Source organism: Erithacus rubecula, assembly GCF_903797595.1.
Source record: "Erithacus rubecula genome assembly, chromosome: 5".
NCBI classification, from domain to species: Eukaryota; Metazoa; Chordata; class Aves; order Passeriformes; family Muscicapidae; genus Erithacus; species Erithacus rubecula.
Window position 1 is genome coordinate 16,177,961 of NC_136687.1, and position 23,584 is coordinate 16,201,544.

At 41.0% G+C, this 23,584-nt stretch overlaps 1 protein-coding gene across 1 annotated transcript in view; it reads right to left on the reverse strand.

Annotated features, from left to right (window-relative positions):
• PPARGC1A (PPARG coactivator 1 alpha) overlaps positions 1-23,584 on the reverse strand; it is a gene marked incomplete at its 5' end in the record, with an annotated part of 361,086 nt that overhangs the window by 84,514 nt on the left and 252,988 nt on the right. The gene's annotated exons all lie outside the window — the stretch shown is intronic.

Genomic DNA, 23,584 nt, shown 5'->3' on the forward strand with positions numbered 1-23,584 from the left:
AAACACCACCTTCTCACCCGGTTAAGTCTACCAGTAACTTTTTTCTGGTTTGGAGTTAGAAAATATCCCATAAACCCACCAGGATTTTAAAAACCAAATTCTCAGAGTTGTCACATTTATAATTAGAACGATCTGATACGACTGGCATTAGTGTGAGGTAGGAACATATCACAGAGGGCCAAGCAGACAAACTAAAATATTTCTCACCGTTAAAAAGGGAATTCTTCCAAGTAGAAATGTCAGTTGAGTCACAAGGGCTCTGTGCAAAAGTAGCACCTCTTCATCCTCATACCTACTCTTAGAAAGTCCTGTGCTGCTGACTGACTGAGCACAACAGACCACACCAGCTACCAAAGCCCTGTCAACAGCCCTGGCTCCCTGTGCTAAACCCAGATCTTCCTCCAAGAAGAAAATTACTTTTCCGTAACTGCAGGTTGCTTCAGAGCTACCATTAACACCCCCAAACCTTACATAAAGACAGCATCTCTGTTGATACCACACATAAGAAGATGTGCCCCCACACTGAAAAAAATGATGTTTGATAAAACACTGTCACAGTATTCCTGCATGCAGAACTTGTTGCAAGAGTAACCTTCCTATGTGCTGATGAAAGTACTTTCCAGGGTGTTTCCCCCCATCCTGGAGAAAGAGAAAGACTGAGTAGGAAAGAAAGGAAAGAAGGGAGGGAAGGAAGAAAGGATGGAGGGTTCACTATTGTAGATACTGAATCATCAAACAAGCCAGCAGCAGACAAAATGAGAACAGCTGTAAGGAACCTGGCAGCACCAGCATGTTGATGGAAACAATAAAAAGGAGCCTGGAAGAAAAGAGAAACCCTGGATGCAGACACTAACTTTTTTATTTTTTTTTTCCTGGAGGAGGATTTATGATGCTAGATTTTGGTTGACTCCTAATACCCACACCTGGATAAATACAAATGAAATTAATTTTACAGCTGCAATCTTTCCACATTTTGAACATGGTGATTTGCAGTAAGAAATCCTATCACGAGGTGTCAAAAGGAACATAAAATGTAACACGCTATATTTTTTGAGAGACATCAGTTGTAATTATATGAAACCTAAGCAAGCTGCTCCAGGGAGAGGTGGATGGAGTTGCACAGCAGAGTGCCTGGCCTGTGGTGCAGATGGCAAAGCTCAATCCAGGCAAATACAGTGGGAGCTCACATGTATCAAATAATAACAGTAATGTGTCTCATCCTTCTGCCACCCGGTCACTGAAATCAGTGTGAAAGCAGCGTGGAGATGAAAATGCTGCGGTCAGGTATTAGGTTAGAACTTCCTACATGACCTGAGATTACAACCATCATCCCTCATCCCTCTTACTTCCACATGACAACCCTCATCCCTCTTATATCCTAAACTAAGTCACTGCTCTCAAAAGTTTTACTAGCACAATATGGCCGGTCTTCATTCTAATGTATTTAATTTTTCTTGAAAATCAGTAGTAACTGATCTGTAACACAGACTTGGTATTAAAACACACCACTGATGTGTGAAGAGATGGTGATACTCCTCAAAGAAAATAGGACAAAATTCAGAATACTATGAGAAACAAGGTGTGATACTTATTTCAGAATTAGGGCAGAAGCAGTTTATCTGTTCACAGTCCTTCCTCTCTTGCCCCATGACCAGATTGGCAAATTTTCCTGTTTCAGTGCTTGGGAGAACCAAAAAGGATTCTGTCCTTTAATATCTGTACCACACCTACAAAATACATATCCAGGAATGTAATAATTTCCTTGTTGGCTTTTGCTGGTGAGGGTCATATTAGTAATGCATTTGGCTCACCTTTCTGCAGCCAGACATTCCCACAACAAGTGTGGAGACCTCCAGACTGGTCACATTTGTACCAAAAAAGCATCAGGTCCTTTACAGCAAAAAATCCATGTTTTCATAAAGTGGGTCAGTGCTGAAGAAAAGTCTTTTCTGGGAATTAAAATAGGCAATTTGCTTTCTGGTATTTCACCTGCCTCCCATATTACCACAAGCATGACAAATTAATGGTTATAACTATCTTATAGCACCACTATGCTCTACACTGCCATGAACAGTAGGAAGGATATTGCCCCTGTGAGAAGGCAAATCACTACACCAGCTTTCCTGGATAAACTAGGAGTAAACAGAAACCTTTCAAACTATGAAGAAGGACAAACAATTTTTACAAACACACTGAGAAAAACTCTTCCTTAAGGTTTGGGGTTTTTCTTGCTTTGGTTTTCAGTATTAACACTTTGGGCACCCGATATTAATCCCTCTGTATTTCTCAGCTCTTGTGTACAAAACACAGGGCAGTCCTGCAGCTGTGGCATTTTGAAGTCTGCACAACATGCTGTACATGCCATTGCTTGACATTTTATTGACAACAAAGGCCTGCAGCACAGCAGCACTTTTAGAGATGGGATTAACATAATGAACTCCATCTTCATGGCTTTTTCATGGCATTTCTTTATAAGAAAGAGTGAAAAAAGACCCAAAGAAACAAACAATTTTTTTAAGTCTTTTAGGACACAATCCCCTCTGAAATAATTTTATAGTCCTAAAGGACAGAAAAGTGTGCAAGTAAAGGAGTACATTTGTACTTGTAAGGAGAATATAACTGCTCTAGAACTAAGGTAAAAAAAAAGATATTGACCTTTCTATAAGTGAAGAAAAGCTCAAGAGTGTGGCCTGGACTAGTACATGGGACCTTCTACTACTCAGGGGCAGGCTGAAAGGGTCTTGCAGCAATGCAAACACCAAGACTTCAAAATTCCTAAAAATACATGTACAAACCCCAGCAGATATTGCTTATTTCAGTCCCAAGTTGAACAGCTCTCATGCATGAGCAGCCCAGACAAACACAGCCACGGAACCCAGCCTACATTTGCTAGATGTCCAGCCCCTATTTTCAAGATGGCCCTAAATGCAGGAAAGAGAGTAGCACTCTGAGCAGGAATCAGCAATTTTGTCTGCAAAGCTCTGATCTTCCCCTCTTAAAGCTTCAAGAAAACTCTTCAATGAAAAACTGCTTGGCAGAGTTTCCATCTGTTCTTGGCTGGACTCACTAGCCAAGTCTGAAGCATACAGAGCTTTGCTTTCTTTTTTTTCCTGGTACTTAAGTAAAACTTCACAATATTACTGCTCTTTACAGAAAGAAGTAGAGCAATCACACAGCCAGCCATCCAGCCTAATTGTAGTTGCTAAAAAATTAATTTAGGCAATCAGGAATTATAGTTTCTGATTTTTACAAATTTTCTTTCTTTCTTTCTTTCTTTCTTTCTTTCTTTCTTTCTTTCTTTCTTTCTTTCTTTCTTTCTTTCTTGCTTTCTTGTTTTATTTTTTTCTTTCTTTCTTTCTTTCTTTCTTTCTTTCTTTCTTTCTTTCTTGCTTTCTTGCTTTCTTTCCTTCTTGCTTTCTTTCCTTCTTGCTTTCTTGCTTTCTCTTTCTTTCTTGCTTTCTTTCTTTCCTTTTCGTCCGTTCCTTTTTTGTAGTCCTGTATCCCAGCCCTCCTTTTTGTAGCCTTCTACAAATACTAAAAAAAATACCTAAGTATCTACATGAGTAACTTATTCAGAACATTTTCTGTGTAACAACAAAAGAACACAGCAATTTGGTATGACCTCAAACAACAATTTAATCAAATTAACGTTGCAAAGGTGCCTTAGTGAGAGATCAAAGAAAAAAGATCACAATAGTCAACAACTGCAGCAATAACCTGACTGCCACTGAATTCTTGGCTTTAAGCTAACACTTTATATCCACTTAGAAATTAAAAGCTGCAACCTCAACATGTGAACTCCTTGCAAAAATGGGACAAATTACTCCAGTCACTGCTGAAATAACAGGTATTCAGCACCTGTCCTAAAAATTCTGTCAGCTTGCAGAATCATAACTCAGTTTCTCTAGGAAGTTCTGAGGTGTCTTTTGAAAACCAAACCTCCACCCTGGTTCGCAACCTTTGTTTAAGGAAGACAAGTATTCTACATTGTGAAAAGAGGCTGTGCTCATTTTCCTGCCGTACTTTTCTGTGACCTGAACCCTCAGTTATATAAGAGTGGGAAGCATGGACAATTCATTCTTAATGCTAGCTCAGTCCTGGCCTCTCCTGGGCACTGGCTGAAAATAATACTAAACCATGCTGAATCATTTACAGTAGCTTTATGATGTGGATTATCATTCAGCAAGGGCTGACCTGACTCCATCACACTCATTTCATGCAGCAAAACAGACTGGACTCCAGAATCTATCAAATGCCACCCACACTGGCACCAACACAAGTCATGCATTCATGCAGAAGGCTCACTCTAGAATAAAGTTGCTTTAAATTTATCCTGGTACAAAGCCTTCAGTAATTGTCACACCCATGCTTCCTCTGTCAGCATAGGCAGTGCTTTAACACTATAGGCTGCCAGACATGGTTGCAGTTTTTTATTTCAAGCAGTTTCCCCACTCTTACTTTCAGAAGGGTACTAGCCATTATGAGGAAATATTCTGTTAATCAATGCTTTCAGCAGTTACACACATTTCTAATGCCTCTGCTAAAATAATGGTCCTTTATTCTGCTTCTTCCTCCAGACAGAAGTTCTGGTCACAAGGCATGGGAACAATTTACCTCCTCTTGGACACAAGAGATACTGTGCTGCAGCGCAGTGCAAAAATGTGAGCTCTCAGTCATGCAGGACCTGGTCATATGGCTGCCCACTGAATTCCTTCTCTTTCCACCATCATAAAAGGGAGTACAAGATGCTGTTGCCATTTATATTCCACTGATTACACAAGCTATTTTCATGGCAGGACTCTGTTACTGCATTCCATCTCACAGGCTGAACAGATTGAGCTTTTTTAGTGGATTCTATTAAAATAGATGTTCGTTCCGATAGGACAAATTCATCAGGTAGGGAGCTTTTACAATGAGTCATTTTAAGGTAATCTTTGTACACATCCTTTTCAAATAGCCTGAACTCTTTGAATGATAAAAGTGCACAAAAACAATAGTGCTGTGAGTGGAGAAGAAATGTTTTAAAAGCTGGATTGGTTAGATGTTAACCCAGAAAACAAAACCCTGTCTGATTTTAGATTGGGTCTTTCTATGTATATTCCCATCCACACTGTTTTCTTTCTACTTTTAAACTAAGGGAAACAAAGGTTTTAATTGCATTTTTACTCCTGGACTGTCATTATCAATCATTTATGTTTTCTAGTGAACTCTTACACTAAATAAAAAGAGAATATAAGAATAAATCTTTTAAAAGGAATCAATTTGCTGCACATCAATCCCTGCAGGCCATGTGTTCATAAGTCAATAGTTTAAAATGAAAACATCTGATCAAGGTAATACACCTGTTAAAGGAGCATAAAATTCCAAACCCAGTGGTAAAATATAAAGATTATGAAGCCTCTTAAAGGAGCCATCAAAGTAAACTATTACACAGATACATCTGCTTCATACCAGCACCCGTTCCATCAGTGCCAGTCACAATAAATGAGCATTAGGACAAACATTTCATAGAGCATCTGCAGAAAATAGTTTTTTTCCAAAAGTGAGCAATTCAGATCATGAAAAGAAACAAGTAATGAATTTGCCTTGCATGCACTTTCTAATAGAGGATCTCCAAGCAATGCACACCATTCATGATCAGAGCTCATCACAAATCTGTGCACTAGCAATTTATCAATCATGTTTACAGACCAAGCAACCCCATACAGGACAAGCAGGGTGAAGTGACCAGCATGCCTGAGGGTGCAGAGATATGGGCTCAAGCACTGACTAAAGCTCACAGGGAATCAGGACTGTCACTGCTACTGTGATTATTACTATTACACATTTCAGCCACTTGTTCTCTTGTTTCCTACTCCTGTGGCTCTGTCTTTTGCAGCTATGCTGGAAGAGTGAACAAATCCCCTCACCAGCACGAGCATTCCTGCACTTTCACAGTGTGTCATTCTCCCTACCTCTCAAGCAATACAAATCCTGCATGGATGCTCTCTGCCAACAGACTTACTTATGAATGTGCTTTTGGTAGAGCCAAAGGGATTTTTGTTTTTCTTTTGTTTACCTCTTTTTCTCCCTTTTTTTTTTTTTTTAATTTAAATAAAATGTGCTCAAGGCCCCATCTAAGGGATTTTTTAACCCATTTCCAAAAGCTTATGGGCCTTCTGAGTCTCAGCTGTAATTAGTCTCAACCATGTTTTGTAGTGCTTGTGATTGCACTTGGGTTTGGCCAAATGGAGGGAAGGGTGGTGTTCCTGGTTCCCAGTGCTCCTACTCCATTCTTTCTTCACCTTTCTCCCTTTTCTGTTCCTGAGGTTTTGCATGAGAGGAAGAGAAATACGGTTTCATACAGAGAGCCAGGGGAGCAGCACAATTTCTTCCTCACACCATACCTTCCTGTTGGACTTCCTCCTGGTTCCCAACCAAACCAGCAGCCAAACCTCCTTTGGCTTCACAGCCCCAGGACAGGCTTTCACAATGCTGAAATCACACTCTCATTTCATAATCCCCCATCTTCCCTCTGTGCAAAAGGAAGCTGATAAATTCATTCCACCCTGCTCCTTGCTCAGGGGTGCTGCAGGAGGGGCACAGGGTGGCTGCAGGCAGCCCCAAAGGGAGGCAGTGAGTGTCTCCTGCCCAGCAGCACATGGGCCCACGTGGGGAGGTCACTGTGAACCCCAGCCCACCAGTGTTTCCCTTTTTACTCCAGAAGCTGCTGGTGTAATGTTACCCTGTGTGTTACCACATAAGTAATTCCACTCATGTGACCAGCATTTCCAGGAGAGGAACTTAAGTTCTTCACACCTCTGACGTTACTTTACAAGGGGGAGACACCATGGCCCCAGTCCCCACCAGGAGCCCAAGCTTTTTCATCCAGGATCCTCACAGCTTTCAACACATCAGCAAAGTGGCTGGACAGCCAGGCCCACTGCCGTGCTTTATGTAACACCTCATTTTTTGCCTTGTTTTTGAAATGCCTTGTGCAGGTGTCAGCCTGTTTAAAGGGTACAGTCTGTGTGCACACCTCGCCTTCCCCACGAGTGCATGAATTGTTGCCTCTTGGAGCGCACTGCCTTGGCACTGCTGACATTTATGTGGAACAGTGAGGTCTATTTTGCCAGCTATGACTTCAGCGTCATTCTCAATACCTTTAAAGATCAACCATAACAAAACAAAAAGGCTTCTGAATTTTATTGGCACGTGCTGACACAGGAAATATGAAATGGGGGTACCTGTCATAACTGATCCTTCATATTCTGGGGGAAAAAAAATAAAAAGAAAAAAAAAAGAAACAAAATAAAATAAAAAAAAAATAAAAGAGCAACCATAGAGAACTGCTCTGAACTGTAAGGCCACAGTGAAATGACTCCAAAATAGCCTTGTCTGAAATGGAGCAGCCAAGGTAAGCGTGGCAGGGCAGGGCAGGGCAGGGCAGGTGCCTGCTGCAGGTGTCACTCACAGGGTGAGAGCAGCTCTGGAAAGAAAGGGTTAATACTAGCCACGTGTTCTACCCAGCGATGCCTTAAATAATCATCACATGGCTCCTGTAATCTGTTCCATGCTGTCAGCACTGGGTTAGTCATAATAATATCAGATAAGAGCTGTTCAAAGTGACATACTAACCAACATGAGAGCCACATGACTTTCTGGCTACATGGCTGCCCTTCACCTGAACTTTAGCTCAGATAGTTTTACACCAGAACAAGGTGTGCTGGTGTCAGAGCCCCTTCCCTGCAGGGGCAGGGGGAAACCACCCAGGCACCCCACAGCCATCCCCTGCAGAAGGGGTGTTCTCCTGCTGGGACACTCTCCTGACATCCCCCTTCATTTTCTCTAAGCTGGCTGCAGGGTAAGAGAAGCACTTCTGGCACGGGGCATGCAGGGTGACTTTTCCTTTTTCTAACAGAACTTCCTGCCTCTCCCCTGCCTCCTTTGTTGCAGGCAGCCAAGCAGAGATGCAGAGAGGCACAGCAGCAGGAGGGACCCTAGCTGGGGAGCAAGAAAGAGGCAAGAGTAGGAGAGAAGAACATGGAGGGGTGCAAGGGCCACCAGGAAAAGCAGCAAGGCTGTGAGGATCTGCAGCAGGGAGGGCAGAAGTGGGCAAAGTGCGGCAGTCAAAAGAGGGAAAGCGAATATTAGAAGCAGAGAAATTGGTGTGAGAAATTGAGTTTATAAAAAACACCAACAGAACTGGTTTTTGTATGCCCTGAAAGACACACACACACACACACAAAATAAATAAATAAATAAATAAAATAAAATGCAAGAGCTCCAGCACTCAAAAGATGCCCCCAGCCAGCCCCAGAGACAGGGAACAACCTCCTCTGTACCTTATGAACCAGCTCCTACTCATCACTTAGCTGCCACGTCAGCCCAGGGGGAGTTAATGTGATCTCTCCAAATAGCTGTTTTCTTTTTTAGGCAAGAGAGCTGCCTTTTTTTTGTTTGTGGGTGTAAAGTTTCCTGCACAATCATGCCTTGGTATTCCAGGAGGCTAAATAAGTACAAATAATTATTAACAGCAAGCCAAATTCAGCAGCAGGCTATAAACTGGTGCTGAGTAAACCAGGAAAATGGTACAAAACCCTGTTTATAGAAGAGATGAAGGAAAATCCATTGCAGTGTTACAAGAGATGTGAAGACACCTTTCTTGACAAGGATCATGTTATCCTGCCAGAGATCCAGTGGCACAAGACTGCTCATGTCCTATGGCTCCACTCTCAGGCTCTACTAAAGAGCAAACAGCAAAGCTCCAGCAGCTGCCAGCCTGGCCACATGGTGTGGAGCTGCTCTCTGGAGAAGGCAAGGGGGACAGCTGCACCACCAAGAAATGAGAAGAGCTGAGCAGCCTGATGCAGAGCATCAGCTGGGGGAAAGGGCAAGGGAAGGAAAAGGAAATGTAGAAAGGAACTGCTGTGTAAAGGAAGGGAATTCAAGGGAAAAAAGGTAAAATTACTGAAAAAAACCTGGGGAAAGAAAAAATATAGGGAAGCACAGCATTAGAGAGCGGTTAAAAGAAAATGGAAAAACTGTGCCAAAATGTATTTTGCTTTAGTTTTCTGAATTATCTCTTCCCTTATAAATTGCAACACACTCCATCTGTATGCCCTAAACCAGCAAGGTTTGCCCCCTGAGGAGGAGACCTGAATTTTGAATCTTACTGCCAAGTGTCCAGTAAGTAAGTTCATCTCTGTAACATTACCCTGCCATGGGCACCTCACACACTCCCCTGTAAGACCCCCCCAAGCCAAAAAAGGATGGTGTCAAACATTGGTGAAGCTAGGGCATTCCAAACACAAGGGAGAAAAAGGAAAGTGTTTGGTACCCATGTGCCAGCAGTCAGCTCAGGCCAGCTGCAGAGGCTGCTCACACAGATCTTGTCCTGAAGACAAGGGGTTGCTGGATTAGTCTCTGGCTTGCCAAGAATGTTGAAGGTGTCTTGCTGAATGAGACACTGATCATAAGAGAGAAAAACTGCACAACAGAAAGACATTCCTTCCCTGGCACTTGCAAGTCTCTTGAGTATTACATAAACACCTGCTCTCCTGGGTACTGGAGTTAAGGAAAAGGGGCACTCACACTAAGACTTATGTACAGAGGCTGGGTTGCACACAGACAGTGGACATAAACTGGCACCTCTTGGCTCAGCTGAAACTCAAATCACTTTATGGACATATCAGTCTCATTCTCTTCACTGCACAGGGAACCAAAACTAACTGTGCTCTTAAGCCCTTAAATTAAATAGAACAAATCTAGGGCCATAAATTTGTTTCCTAATATTAGGTGGCCCCAGTTCTTGCATTTTTTTGTACTGTATCCTCTAGGATACAGTCTGGATACCATGGGGAGTGTTGCTGGTGTCATCTCCAAAGCCAGCACTCTTTTTTTTCCTACCTAACTGAAACCCTTATGTGTTTTCTCTTCTGCTAATGCAGGTCAAAACTGCTGTTACACAACAGTGAAATGGCTGGAAACAGCTCCCTGCTTTTTTAAGACCTCTAACCCTAGGCAGGGTGCTAGGATGCACTCCCATCTCCCTCCATGAGAGGCAGAAGGTATGTTTGCCCATTTCTCTTACTGAGCTGTGCAGAATTTTGTTCCAAACGATGCCATTTATTATTCATTATTATTTAATGGGACCAAAGAATGCAATATGTGTAACCAAGAAATGTGCCAAGTAATGTTCTTTCTTTTAATGGCTAGATCAAAGGAAGTTTATGAGGCTGGTGCTGTCTAAGACAGTTGCATTTGTCCCTAGCCCTCTGCAGCATACCTTACTCAACTACATGTTTTAAAATCTTTAAAATCAGGTACCAAAAGGTGTTCTAGACATCTTAAGTTCACTTACCTTTATAAGCGTTTTTCCCTTTTCAAATAAACGCTTTTGGAAGACATTTCTCTAAGCCAACTTGCAGTTGAGTGCTTAACATAGCATCTCGAGTACTGAAACAGTCCTTGGAGAACACTCTTCCTACTCTCACTCTAAATGAATGCAGTGGGTGATGGAAAAGCTCTTAGACATGCCAGAAAAGGGACGGTTTTCTGGTTTTTCTCTTTTCTCCTTGAGTTACCAGCTGCTTTATCAACAACCAGATATCCCCCGCTCCCCTCCCTGCCTTGCCCCCAGAAAGATTTGTAAATGTCTCCAGAAAAGTTGTAAAACTAGCTCTAGCAGGATATGCATTCACACTAATGCTGAAGACTCTCAACTGTGATAATTTAGCAGATCATTAATCCCACTCTCTAAAGAAGGCTGTAAAGCAGAACTAAATATGCAAATCCTCTTGTGCTTTAAACTTGCATCTGTCTGTCCGTCCATCCAACTATCTATCTATTGTAGTGGAATTCTCCTAAGATCACGCTGTACTCTAATCCATTAATGTAGCTCAACTGGAGCATACAAGATTAAAAAATAATTAAAAAAAAAGATTTAAAAATAACATACAGGCCTGTGTGCAGTGGGCAATCTCTCAGACTTTATGATCTCCACTGCACGTGCAGAAAGGGGGTGTGCCCAGCACTGGGGGTGAGTAAATTAGCCTTTTATCACCACCCACTGACATTCAAGCACCTATTACTGTGAGGCACAAGTGCAAATGAGGTGGGTGGCCTCTTTCTAGTCCACTTCACTGCACTGTAAAGCAATCTGGCATGACCTCCAATTCCTATTCAGGACAGCAAACACTGTGGTATCAGGGGGTTTGGGTATTCTGGCATGACTGCAGGTGGTATGTTGTGCAGTAACTACCTGCACAGTGCCTGGGGCTGGACATTTTGCTCACATGAGCAATAAACTCTCTCAATCAAATGCAACTAAGTGTATAATTTACTATTTGCAGCTATTCTAGCATGGAACTATTCCTGCTTTAACACAGATTCTTTTAGGGGTTTTTTTCTGGCTTTAAATCAGAATCCTAAATGAACATTTAAAATGTAATGATCTTTGCTCCTTAAAAATTGCAGTCTCAACTTCTATGGGGCACCTTCACAGTGAGCACTGCAGTGACTTTTAAGATGCAGCACAAATAAGACTGCTAACAAATGTGAAGCAACACTGCAGGTGAGAACTCAACAAGCAGTCTTGGACCCTACCATACATATGCAATGTCCAGGTGAGAATGTCCCCCATCTCCTGAATGGGTCTGCAGAGCAAAATGCAGGGAAAAGAATGTGCAAAGCTCACAGAAACCAAATCCAGTGGAAAATACCAGATCCTGCTTGAACCACAGGAGCTCTGGAAGGCAAGAGATGCCTTATTTGTGTTCAGGGGAAAAAGGGGCACTGTGCAGATGGGGAAGACCCAGCTTCAGCAGTTTGTGTCAGAGAATAACAGATTTATTCTTGGTTGGAAAGCCCTGTGGGGAGTTGCAGCAATCTTAAGGCTGGAACTAACACTATCTCTCCAACAGCCACAGGACTCCACTCCTGTCTGGAAGTGCAGCTGATGCTCCCATATGGGATTTAGCTGCTGGCAGAGAAACTCTCTGATTTGCTACAGAAATCTCCACTCTCCTCCCTCAACCACTTCAGTGTGCTGTGAGGAGAGCTACTCATCTAGGGAACCCTAATGGACTGTGTCTGCCTCTTACACCTTTATAACCCTCCTAACTCCCTCAGTGAAAAGCTCATGTCTAGAATATTCCTCTGAGAGGCTTTTGGTTTAAGGAACTATTTGGGCCAGAAAAGGTCCACTTCTGGCTCCCCACTTGGTGCTGTATAGAGCTTGCCACTGGACTTGGCACATCAGGATCCAACAGAATAATGGCTGAGAACTGTGGATACACCCCGGTGTCTGGAACACAGAGGGAATTACCTACACATACCATGGGGCATTTGTGTGCATGTGTGGGCTCATGAGAACTCTTGTATTTTCTTATATATACAATAAACCTGCAAGCACTCCAGAAACCAAGCAACATAATCTGAAATATCATCTAGACTTTTTTCCTTCTCTCCAGTCTGCTACAGACAATTTCCTCTTCCTACTGTTCGTGCCAAGATCCCTTGGGTTCAGCTCAGCTATTTGAGCTAGACCAGGAGCATGATTTGCTGTGCCCACTGGATGGTCCAGTGACCACTAGGCACTGGAAGTACTGCAACACATGAATCATTTCATGTCAGACATACACGACAACAAAAGCAATTGCTTTACAGTGGCCTGTAATGGTAAACAAGCAAATGGAGATGACTGTTGTTTTTGCTGCTAAAATCACAGATTACAGTAATACACAAATATGGGTCTTTGACAGAAAAAAAAGCATACATAAATGTGTATATATAATCTAAAAATACACAAGATACAGCTAGATTCACAAGTAAGAAAAGTAAGTAAGTAAAAGCAAGCACTATGATTAGTTTTGAAATTAATTTCAATACAGAATGACAATAATGCAAAACCAGCTCCTTAACCTCTGCTCCAAACAATGTGGCTATTGTCTTCTGGTAATCCCATGGGGAAGCACTGGGCTTTGTCAGTCAGCACTGATGTATGAATTCACAAGGAGTTTTGTATCTTTACACCTTTTATCTACATACACACAAAGAAAAGAACAGAATTTGTCTACTACAAACTTTGCTTTGTAATGGAGAGGGAGGGAGGGAGGGAGTGAGGGAAGGAAGGAAGGAGGGAAGGAGGGAGGGAGGGAAGGAGGGGAGGGAGGGAGGAGAGAAGGGGGGAGAAAGGAGGGAAGGAAGGAAGGAAGGAAGGAAGGAAGGAAGGAAGGAAGGAAGGAAGGAAGGAAGGAAGGAAGGAAGGAAGGAAGGCAAGGAAGGAAGGAAGGAAGGAAGGAAGGAAGGAAGGAAGGAAGGAAGGAAGGAAGGAAGGAAGGAAGGAAGGAAGGAAGGAAGGAAGGAAGGAAGGAAGGAAGGAAGGAAGGAAGGAAGGAAGGAAGGAAGGAAGGAAGGAAGGAAGGAGGGAAGGAAGGAAGGAAGGAAGGAAGGAAGGAAGGAAGGAAGGAAGGAAGGAAGGAAGGAAGGAAGGAAGGAAGGAAGGAAGGAAGGAAGGAAGGAAGGAAGGAAGGAAGGAAGAAGGAAGGAAGGAAGGAAGGAAGGAAGGAAGGAAGGAAGGAAGGAAGGAAGGAAGGAAGGAAGGAAGGAAGGAAGGAAGGAAGGAAGGAAGGAAGGAAGGAAGGAAGGAAGGAAGGAAGGAAGGAAGGAAGGAAAGGAAGGAAGGAAGGAAGGAAGGAAGGAAGGAAGGAAGGAAGGAAGGAAGGAAGGAAGGAAGGGAAGGAAGGAAGGAAGGAAGGAAGGAAGGAAGGAAGGAAGGAAGGAAGGAAGGAAGGAAGGAAGGAAGGAAGGAAGGAAGGAAGGAAGGAAGGAAGGAAGGAAGGAAGGAAGGAAGGAAGGAAGGAAGGAAGGAAGGAAGGAAGGAAGAAGGAAGGAAGGAAGGAAGGAAGGAAGGAAGGAAGGAAGGAAGGAAGGAAGGAAGGAAGGAAGGAAGGAAGGAAGGAAGGAAGGAAGGAAGGAAGGAAGGAAGGAAGGAAGGAAGGAAGGAAGGAAGGAAGGAAGGAAGGAAGGAAGGAAGGAAGGAAGGAAGGAAGGAAGGAAGGAAGGAAGGAAGGAAGGAAGGAAGGAAGGAAGGAAGGAAGGAAGATATGTGAGCGTATCTTTTCTCCTACCAACCAAAATGGGATAGAAATCCAACCAAAGCTGCAAATATTCAATGCCTAAATATTATTGTTGCTTCCCACTGTGCCTGGGTCTATTCCAATAAAAAAAAAGCTCAGAAACTAAAAATAGGAACAATAGGGACTTAAAAAAATTAAACCCTCGCTCACAATGCACACAAACACATTAAGCTATTTATTTTTATGATATGTGTCAGCTCTGCATTGAGATAATTTCACAAATAACTCTGAATGTGTTCCATGCTCTATTTCATGCATGAGGTATTCAGAAGAACAAGAGTTTACTAACCAGACACCATTATAACCACAATAAATTATAGCGTGTGTTTTTTTTCCCCTGCAATAGTTTAACATGATTTTAATTATATATGAAGTAAAATTTGAATAATTAGCTTTATAAAAAGCTGCCATTTACTTCAGCAACTGTTTAGCTCTTTTCCTCAGAAAATGAATCACATTCATCCAAATTTCAGACTCACAACAATGAGCTGCTCAAGAATACAATGCAACCTATTCTGAAGGCATCTTCTCATTGCTGAAGACAAGGAGTTTACAAAGGGGACAGTAAAAGTATGCAAGAAGTCTAACCCCATCTACTATCTAAAGGATCATCCCCAAATGCATGTACTTGGTGTTTGTGTGCCACAAGCATTATATTGAAGGGGCCTTTTATAGGCACTACAACATACTGCAGAATGCTGCATGCAGTATGGCTGAAAGCAAAGTAGAAGAGTTAATAATTCTGCTCTTATAACAACAGCATAAAATGTACCCCTGCAAAGGGAAAGATTAGCATTAATTGCCTGTTGTCAAATTCATCATTTCCCCAATTTATTAGAAGTTTTGTGCATTGCAGCACCACTAGAACAAGTTTGTGAGTACTGCAATACACCAATCTTTATTCTCCCTTTGGCAAATTAATGCAGATATTTTGCCTTATGATAATTCCTAATTAATAAGAGGTTTAGGAAAAAGTCCCACTCATTTGGAACTCCAGTGCTCCTATCATTCATTTGAAATTCAACTCTTAAGTTTAAAAAAAAAATATGCAGCTCTCTTTACCACATCCCATTTATTGCAAGAATACTTAATATTAGTAAATTGGTCCCTTTGGGAATCTAAATGTAGGCACATATAATAATACAAGTTGAAAACCATAATTCTATCATAATCACTTCTCATTCTGTGTTGTTGGTTTTAGATTTGGGGGGGGAGGAGGTTTTTTTGGAGGGGAGGAGTTGTTAATTCAAAGAGGAGACTTCTGCACTGAGGATGTAAAGTAAGACTTGCCTATTTACATAAACAGTTTAAGTTTGAAGTGCAAGCTCATTCATGCACAAATAACCCTTTCACATATGAAATTCTTACAGGTAAAGCTAGAGAGTTAAAAAAATTCCTGCACTACAGATTCAATTCAGGTAGTCTGTACAATTTTCTGCATAAAAGACCTTTAGGTCAGCCTGAAAACCACTTGTGAATGATTCAAAATATAAGAAAAATAATACAAGCCTGTAGATCAAAGCCTGGGGCTGTATTTCAAAATGTGTTTAGTGCAGGTGACTCATGTGCACAGTATGTTCTTACATCTTCCAGGTTTTTGAACAGCGGTGAGAACAGGCAATTTTAACTCATTCTGAGCCTGCAACTTAAGTAAGTGAAAAAAGCTGTGAGGTGGACTCCAGAGTCAGCTGGAGCTTCCCAGGCAGTGCACTGCAGCAAGCAGGACAGGGGGATGCACAGGGAACGAGAGCCGTGCAGGAAGAGGCTTAACCTGATTTCCTAGTTTGTGTCTGCAGCCCTGCTGACGCACGCTGCTGGCAGGGGACACGCCGAGCTGCCTGGGGACCTGTCCCAGCCCTGGCCACCACCGGGGCTGCAAGCACACTGAACAGACAGGGCAGCGACCACATCTGGCCTGATGTGCTCCTCTCCCACTACATTCTGAAACAGACAGGTTTTCCACAAGAGAAAAGGAGGGGAGGAGACAGTATTGTCTTTCTTTAAAAGCACAGCACATTAGTGACGATGTTTTTTTTGTTAGATCCCGGTTTGTCTAGTTGGGGAATTTATGGACTTTTAAAAATAGATTTTGCCAAACAATTGTGTGGGCAACTGCTGACTTGCAGTCTGCAAGATATCTTTCCGTCAGCCTCAGGAAGATTAAAGCAGGTTCTATTTTCATCACAAGGGAGCTAAGGATGTAGGCACAAAGGAGAAATTCACTTTTTGTCCACATCAAGCTGAGCCTCTTGCCAGACGATGCAGCATTCACTGCAACAATTGCCAACATAATGTGTTGCCTTCTATAGCTCCTTCAGGTTGAAGAATAGCCTTGTGCTGCTACATGTAGAGAGCAGGAGAAATTCCCAGTCCCTGGGTCTACAGTTTAACACCAGGACAATTCCTTTCCTAATTTTGCATGCCAAAAAGCTGACGGAAAAGTAACATTGGCACACAAAGGAGTAACATCTCCCAGCATCATGTATGTGTGAAAAAGGAAATAGAGATGAAAATAAAACATCCTCTGAAAGATCACAGCGTTATGTATTCTTGTGTCTTCATTTAAGTCCTGATTCTAATCTCAGCAGCATGATGCTCACATCATGCAAGAAAAGCAAGTCATAGCCTGGTATCTACTCCTTTTAGATGGAAGAGGGCAAAAGAGCCCTGCCAGCATATCTGTACAAGACAAACCTTGCACTAAATAGGGCAACAGGGATTCAGGAACTAAAATGATCTTCTCAGTCATCAAATCCAGGTCCCTGGTGTCACAGGCTACAATGTGATGCATTCCCTCTTGGAAAGCAATCACCAGCTTCCATAAGAAAAATCCCCTGCTACCATCAGCAGCAGGCTCTTCCAGAACTTCACTGTTCATGGCCTGAACTTTCTCCAAATTTCAACCTGCCTTCACTTGTGTCTAGTTTATACCCTTTTATTCTTGTGGCAACATTGTTTTGTAGCTTGAGCAGTCCTTTCCCTCGGTGGTGTTTATCCTTCTGAAGTATTTATGGTAAGCAATCAGATCCTCTCTCTGCCTTTGTTTTGCTAGGCTATCTGAGCCAAGCTCTTTAAGTCTCCTCTCACAAGACAGGCTCTCCATTCCTCTGATCTTCTGAGTACCCATTCTAAACCAAATTTATCATTTGTGCACACAAACGACCTGAATTGTACATAGTATTTTTGATGGGGTCACATCACTAAATAGCATAAGCAGAAGACATATGGGACCAGATATCTGGGATGTTCCTATTATTCTTGAATACACAGACTCATAAATATATTTGGCTTTTACTGCCACAAATGAAAACATAAACATATTAGAACACAAGTATTTAGACAAACAAAGACAGGAAGCTTTTCCTTTGCAGAGAAAGGAAAAAACCATCATTTTATCCTGAACCTAAATGAAATTTCAGAGAAAAAAGTTTACTGTGCAATCTACTAAACTTAAACCACAGCTGTGCTCCCATGAAATATCATCCCCCTGTTTATAACAAAGTAAGGGCTCTGTGCCACAGTTCCTATTTCAAGCCCTGATATATTTTGCATGAAGTGCAAAATGGAAAAGCAAACTTGGGGAGAAGACCAGCATCTCTGTGTTAGCAGCTGTATCTTTTTTAGTTCGATCTGACCTGTTCTGCTGCTTCAAGAGACGCAAACACAGAAACAAAAAGCAGATCAGCTCACCAACTTCCTGATGAGGCAACTGTACATCCCTCACTTGCAAGTACATGAGAAACTGGTAACTTTAAGTGCCTATTACTAAGGGCCCCAAGCACAAAACTAAAGTAAACCAAACCAGGCAGTACCACACAGGTAGGAATTGTACCAAGGTATGCCAAAAGTCAGCAGGATTTCAGCAACATCCCACATATGGCTGCAAACACTCATGCCAGTTAATTAGCAGTGGCATTAAACGAGAAAACAGACACTGAGCAGGACATTGGGGTTAACCTTACCCTATGTGATCTGTGCCATATGATCTTTTATTCCATCTGTTATCAACATACTTCAAGAGATTAATCCAATACTCATAATTTTGAATGAGCAGATACCATTTTGTTACTATGTATCATACTTCACAAGTCTCAAATATTCAGCGCCTGATTGACAGCTTGAAGAGGTGCCACAAGGTTAAATGACAGCCTATCAATTTTTCAAGGGCAAGAAACCCTTTATGAGATATTCAGAGCTTTTTCCTTCTAGCATTTTTCCATTGTTTGCCTAACCTAAACCTCAAGTTTACACCAGAGTTTAAGGACATGCTGCTGTAACAGAAACCATCAGTCAACAATGAAAAAAACATCTCAGAAAGATGTACCATATGCCCATCCTGAAAACACACATCAATTATGGTACTCATACAAGATCTCCTCGGCTCTGTTTCTATGGCAGAGCCACTGCTGTTAATTACACTATGCCCAGTGCTGGCACCCACTCCTCAGCTCAAGCACAGCTCTCCCAGTTCTAGAGGGGACTTTCCATGGGCACCACTCACCACAAAAGCACCCTGCTGCTCTAAGTCTGATAAAAAGCTTTATACCACACATAGGACAGCCCAAGAAAACTTTATGCTTTACTAGCCACAACAATGCAAGGGGAGGATGAAGCCATGAGAACCCCTGTGCTCAAGGAGCAGCTCTACTGGACAGTGAGCCAGACAGAAACACACAGCCAGGCACTAGCAGTGCCACTTTTCTTTATAGGAGGAGACAAGTGATTCCCTGGCATATGTGCAAGTGCCTTGGAAAGGGCCAGCAGGAGCATATGAGCATTGCCTGGTAGCTGGCAGTGCCTGTGAGGGTGGACCCCCACTGGAAGGGAAGCTGGATGTGCTCCTTGTCCACCCAAGTGACAGTCACTTCTGGCATGGATGCTGGGCACTTCTTCCTGCCTCATCCTGCCTGGCACCCAGACCGTGTAGGACAGGAGCTGGACAAACATCAACAGCAGCCTTTTATCAGCCACTGGAAATAGGGCCAGTTAGCACCAGCAAGTCATTAATCTGGTATTATGTTGTAGGTCAAAATGTCCTTCTGTTTAGACCTTATTGTCAAAGTCTTCTGCTTCTTCAGCATCGTGATTTAGTGTTTGGAGCGATGTAACTTCATGTCACTGTCACTTTTGCTGCATGTGTTCTGCTCTTTGCCTCAGAGACATCTTGACACATTGATATACAAACCAGAGATGCAAAGATAGTTGTAAATAACTGCACTAGGATCCATTCCTAAAAAGTTGAAGAGAATCTAACACAACTAATTGCACACATACAAGGAAGAGATTGATGTGCGAAATTCATAAAGAAAAAATATTGCATTAATAAATTAAGAGCTGCAACCTGTCTAAAGTTCAGCTGTATCGACTGCTAGAACAGCTGAATGATTGCTATAATTACTGTAGATACCAGTGCCACTTTGCAATATGGCCTCTTGTGCATGCATTGTCTTCTCTATCTCTGCAGCAGCATTACAGCTTCAAATGCAACTGTTGCTGAATTTAAGCCGGAGTGCCTGGAAGGCAAATGCTGTATTTTATATCACTATGCTTCTGGTGCTTAATTGGGTCCTAAACTAAATATGCTGAATATATACTTAATTAAATGTGCTAAAGAAATATTCTAGGTGCATTTAGAAAAGATTTGTTTGGTCAACTAAGATGTTTTGCAACTGTAATTGCATTATTGTTATTGGCATTTCTAAATCACTCTCTGCATTTCCTTCGGAATAAATGTCTTAGTAGCTCAACAGTATAATATACTGCTATGCTACAAAACTGGAGGAACACATTATATATTCATGTACCCTTGGCTTTAACCACTTACAGTATAACAATGAAGTAAGGATTATTATGCAGTAAGTTTGCTGAACCATCATCCTTTTAAACCATAAATATACTTGGCATATACCACAACATCCACCCAGTAAGAAATTGCGTAAACAAAACTCACTTAAATTTTGAAATTGAATGGACAGTTAAACAGAATTAACTGGGCAAATAATAGCATTTCAAAAACATAAAGTATAGTTCACAAACCATGGTATAACACAGCCTATTTCTCTTGCAGTACAGGCAAGAGAGAGTTAATATCATGCATGCTTCTGACACCAATACATTGATTCAAAACCAGGTTTTGATAGTGGTCTAAAATAGCTAAAATTATAAAAAGATATAAAGTCCCTTTATATTAAATTTTCTGAAACATCATCAACACTGCAGCAGAGCAAGGGAAATCCAAATCCATTTTATCAGCTTCTAAATGTAACATATGTTATCTCTGTGATAATATCTTCTGTCAAACTGCATCCAGGACGTTTACTTTCCCAAAAACCGCAATCAAAAACAAAACCAAGGAGCACAGGACATTAGTACAGAAAAGGAATGGCTTTTAGAGCAAACTGACTATAGTGAATGTGGATGGGAAAAAAAAAAAAAAAAAGCAGCATATTTAAATTTGGCACTTAAGCAGCTTTGTAATGTACAGGGATTTTTCACTGTTTCTGTGTATTGCAGTTTTGGTAATAGGCAAATCCCAGGCATATGCTTGCATAACACAAAACATATTTGGTTTTAGCATTAATAATTTCTTTAATTACTTTTTAATCACTTGTGTCATATTTGAAATTTTCCCTTACATCATGCACATTTTATACTTTTTAATCTCTTGAGAACCTTCTCTTCAATATTTTGGGGTATTTCACATGGCATGAAATACTAATAGCTACAATATAAATTAATGGACAAGGTTCAAGTTCAGAAGGCATGAGAAGCAATCCTGCTGGGTGTGGTATCTCTCTTGACAACAGATCTGATTTTGTCTGGTGGCTGAGGGAGGGGGACAGGCCATGCCCCAGCCTAGCAAAGATTTTAAGCACACACTTAACTTTAAGCATATGATTACTTAAAATTACTTCAGTAGGATTATTCACATACTTATATTAAATGCTCTTCCAGATTTCAGACCTTATGGATGGCATACAGTCTGTCTCTGCAGACCCTCCCAAAATGCAGGGGATATGAAGGAGAGGAGGATGGGGCACCTGTAGGTATTTCCAGGACCTCATACAGCACCCAGGTGAGACAAGGCAAAGATGTCTTTTAACATCAGTTGGAAGCTGCAGCTGCTCTCCATTGCCATGATGGGTGCCTCCAGGGTGTTTTTCTTAAAGCCTATTAAAAATGTATTCATAGAAAGTCATCCTTTTGTAGAAATAGAGTTATTGATCAGAAATCTCTCTTTTCAACTCACATTTTAGCCAGACAAAACCCATTCTTCTTATGAAGCTACTCACTTCTTTGTTTGGTACTGGATGCTTTTCAATAATTTTGGGATGGAGAGGTGGTGCTTTGCCAAGAAAAGACAATAAAAAATCTCTTTTGCTTTTAAGAGGAGAACCTTGCCTGTGTTTTGATTTTCAGGATTAGGAGTATTAAAAACAAACAAACAAAAAAAAACCAACAAACTTTTTTTTTTTTTTCTTTTGCTTAACACAGAATAGTAGCTCTATACCATTTCATGGGCAGCTTTTGATTCCTGATTGTCCACAGCAGCTCTGTTACACACTTGTGCAGACCTTGACAGAGAGCTGCTCTTTAAATAGACAGCACAACTGCATGGAGGCTGTTTGGGGATTTACATGGCAACCCCTATAACTGTATTAATGGGAATTTAAGGTGTAAAGAGATACCAGCAATCCAAAGTGAGGTAAAAAAATCTTTGATGTTTCTTCAGCACCAGGATTAACACAGAACAACAGCATGTACATGGTAGCTTTCACAGGTAGAATGAAACATAAAAGACTTTTATCATAATATACCTAATTTCTCCCAGTGAGAACTACCATGTTGAAGATAGTTCTAAAAGACAAAGACATGTAGTTATTGCTGCTCAGAGTAGTTTAAAATCATGCCTTATTTGTCTGTGTCAACATTTTAAAGTAGAGTATGAAGGCGTTTGTTAATTTTGTACTACTGAAGATTCCAGAAACCTGCAAGGATCCATAAGCTCCTTCAGTCTTTACAGAAAGTGCCAAAAGCCATGTTGTGTTCCCAACACTGAGACAGAACACAGAGTTTTGCTGCAGTCTTGGTACTTTCACTATGTGTCACTGTGCATCAGCATTAGCTGAGGAACCGAGAGCAAGGCTAACGGCAGAGAGAAAAGTAGATCAGGGGGTTTTTTTTCTGAAACATCACATCTCTTTTCCATATATTAGGAAAAGGTTATGCTCCTTTTTCTAGTAATTATAAAACAAGAATGTTAATACTACAGAGGTTCAGCATAAATCAATTTCAAACTGCTAAATTTATTAGGCAGTGCTTGTAATGAATTATAGGAAATGGGTAACAAATCCAAAGCTAGGATTTTTTGCTGATACTTTCTAATTGTATCAAAAACACTAGATAACATTTATGTTTCTGTTAAGAACTGCTAATTTTTTGCACCTTACAACCCTTGGAAATACATTTCCTTATCTGCAGTGAATACTAAACAAAACTGATTTATACAACTAGAATTGTGTTTAAAATGAATAAAAATTACTTAAGATGTCATAAAAATCTCAAACTAAATTATATTTAGAATTTTTTAATGTGCAGGGGAGCTATTTTAAAGGCTATACTAGATTTAAAGTTGTTACTATTCCTGTTCTTGTAATTCTTATTACTATTAGTATTAATAGTATCATCATAATAATATGCAAAGAAAGGCTGGAAAAAACAAACAAACAAGCCCCAAAATCCAAATCCTTGAAGTTGCCTTGTTTAGGGTCTGAACCAATAAGTAAAGAGGTCTCAATAAATATTTCAGATACACAAAAAGAATGAATCACAATAACATGGTTATTTATTTTTAATTCTATAATGGTATTTTAAAGATATATTTCTATTACACAAATATATATGTGTATATATATATATATATATATATATATGGATATATGTATTTCTAGTTTAGCATTAGAGCTTGAATGCAGCAGTTGACAGGAAATCCCTTTAATTAACAGATAGTCCAGCATGCTGCCTAGGCTTTCCCTTCTGAAGCAGATGGGGAAGCAGTCCTTTATAAGAAGGAGAGTGGAGGGAGAAAATTTTTCTATCTGATGCAATGTTTTACTGCAATAATTTCATTCATATGTGGATATTTAAAATGTATCTTAAAAGATAGATCATATTTCTGTTAAAATCAAAGGTCTAAGTATTTTTGTCTTGATGCACAAGAGTTGTGCAGAAATCTCGGGAGCTCTAATGAGAAGATACCTAACCAGTTTGTTACAGGGATGTGTCCAAAACCCAAAATTGCTGTAGCTCATGTCCCAAAATTGGCAGTTATGTGTTGGGCAGACTGACAGGAAGAAAATATCCAATATGAAGAAGTCTTCCTTCTCTGCCTGATCAGAGAAGAAAGGTAAATAATCATGGTGATTGAAAGGGAGGTATCAAACACCATGTGGTCACACAGAATG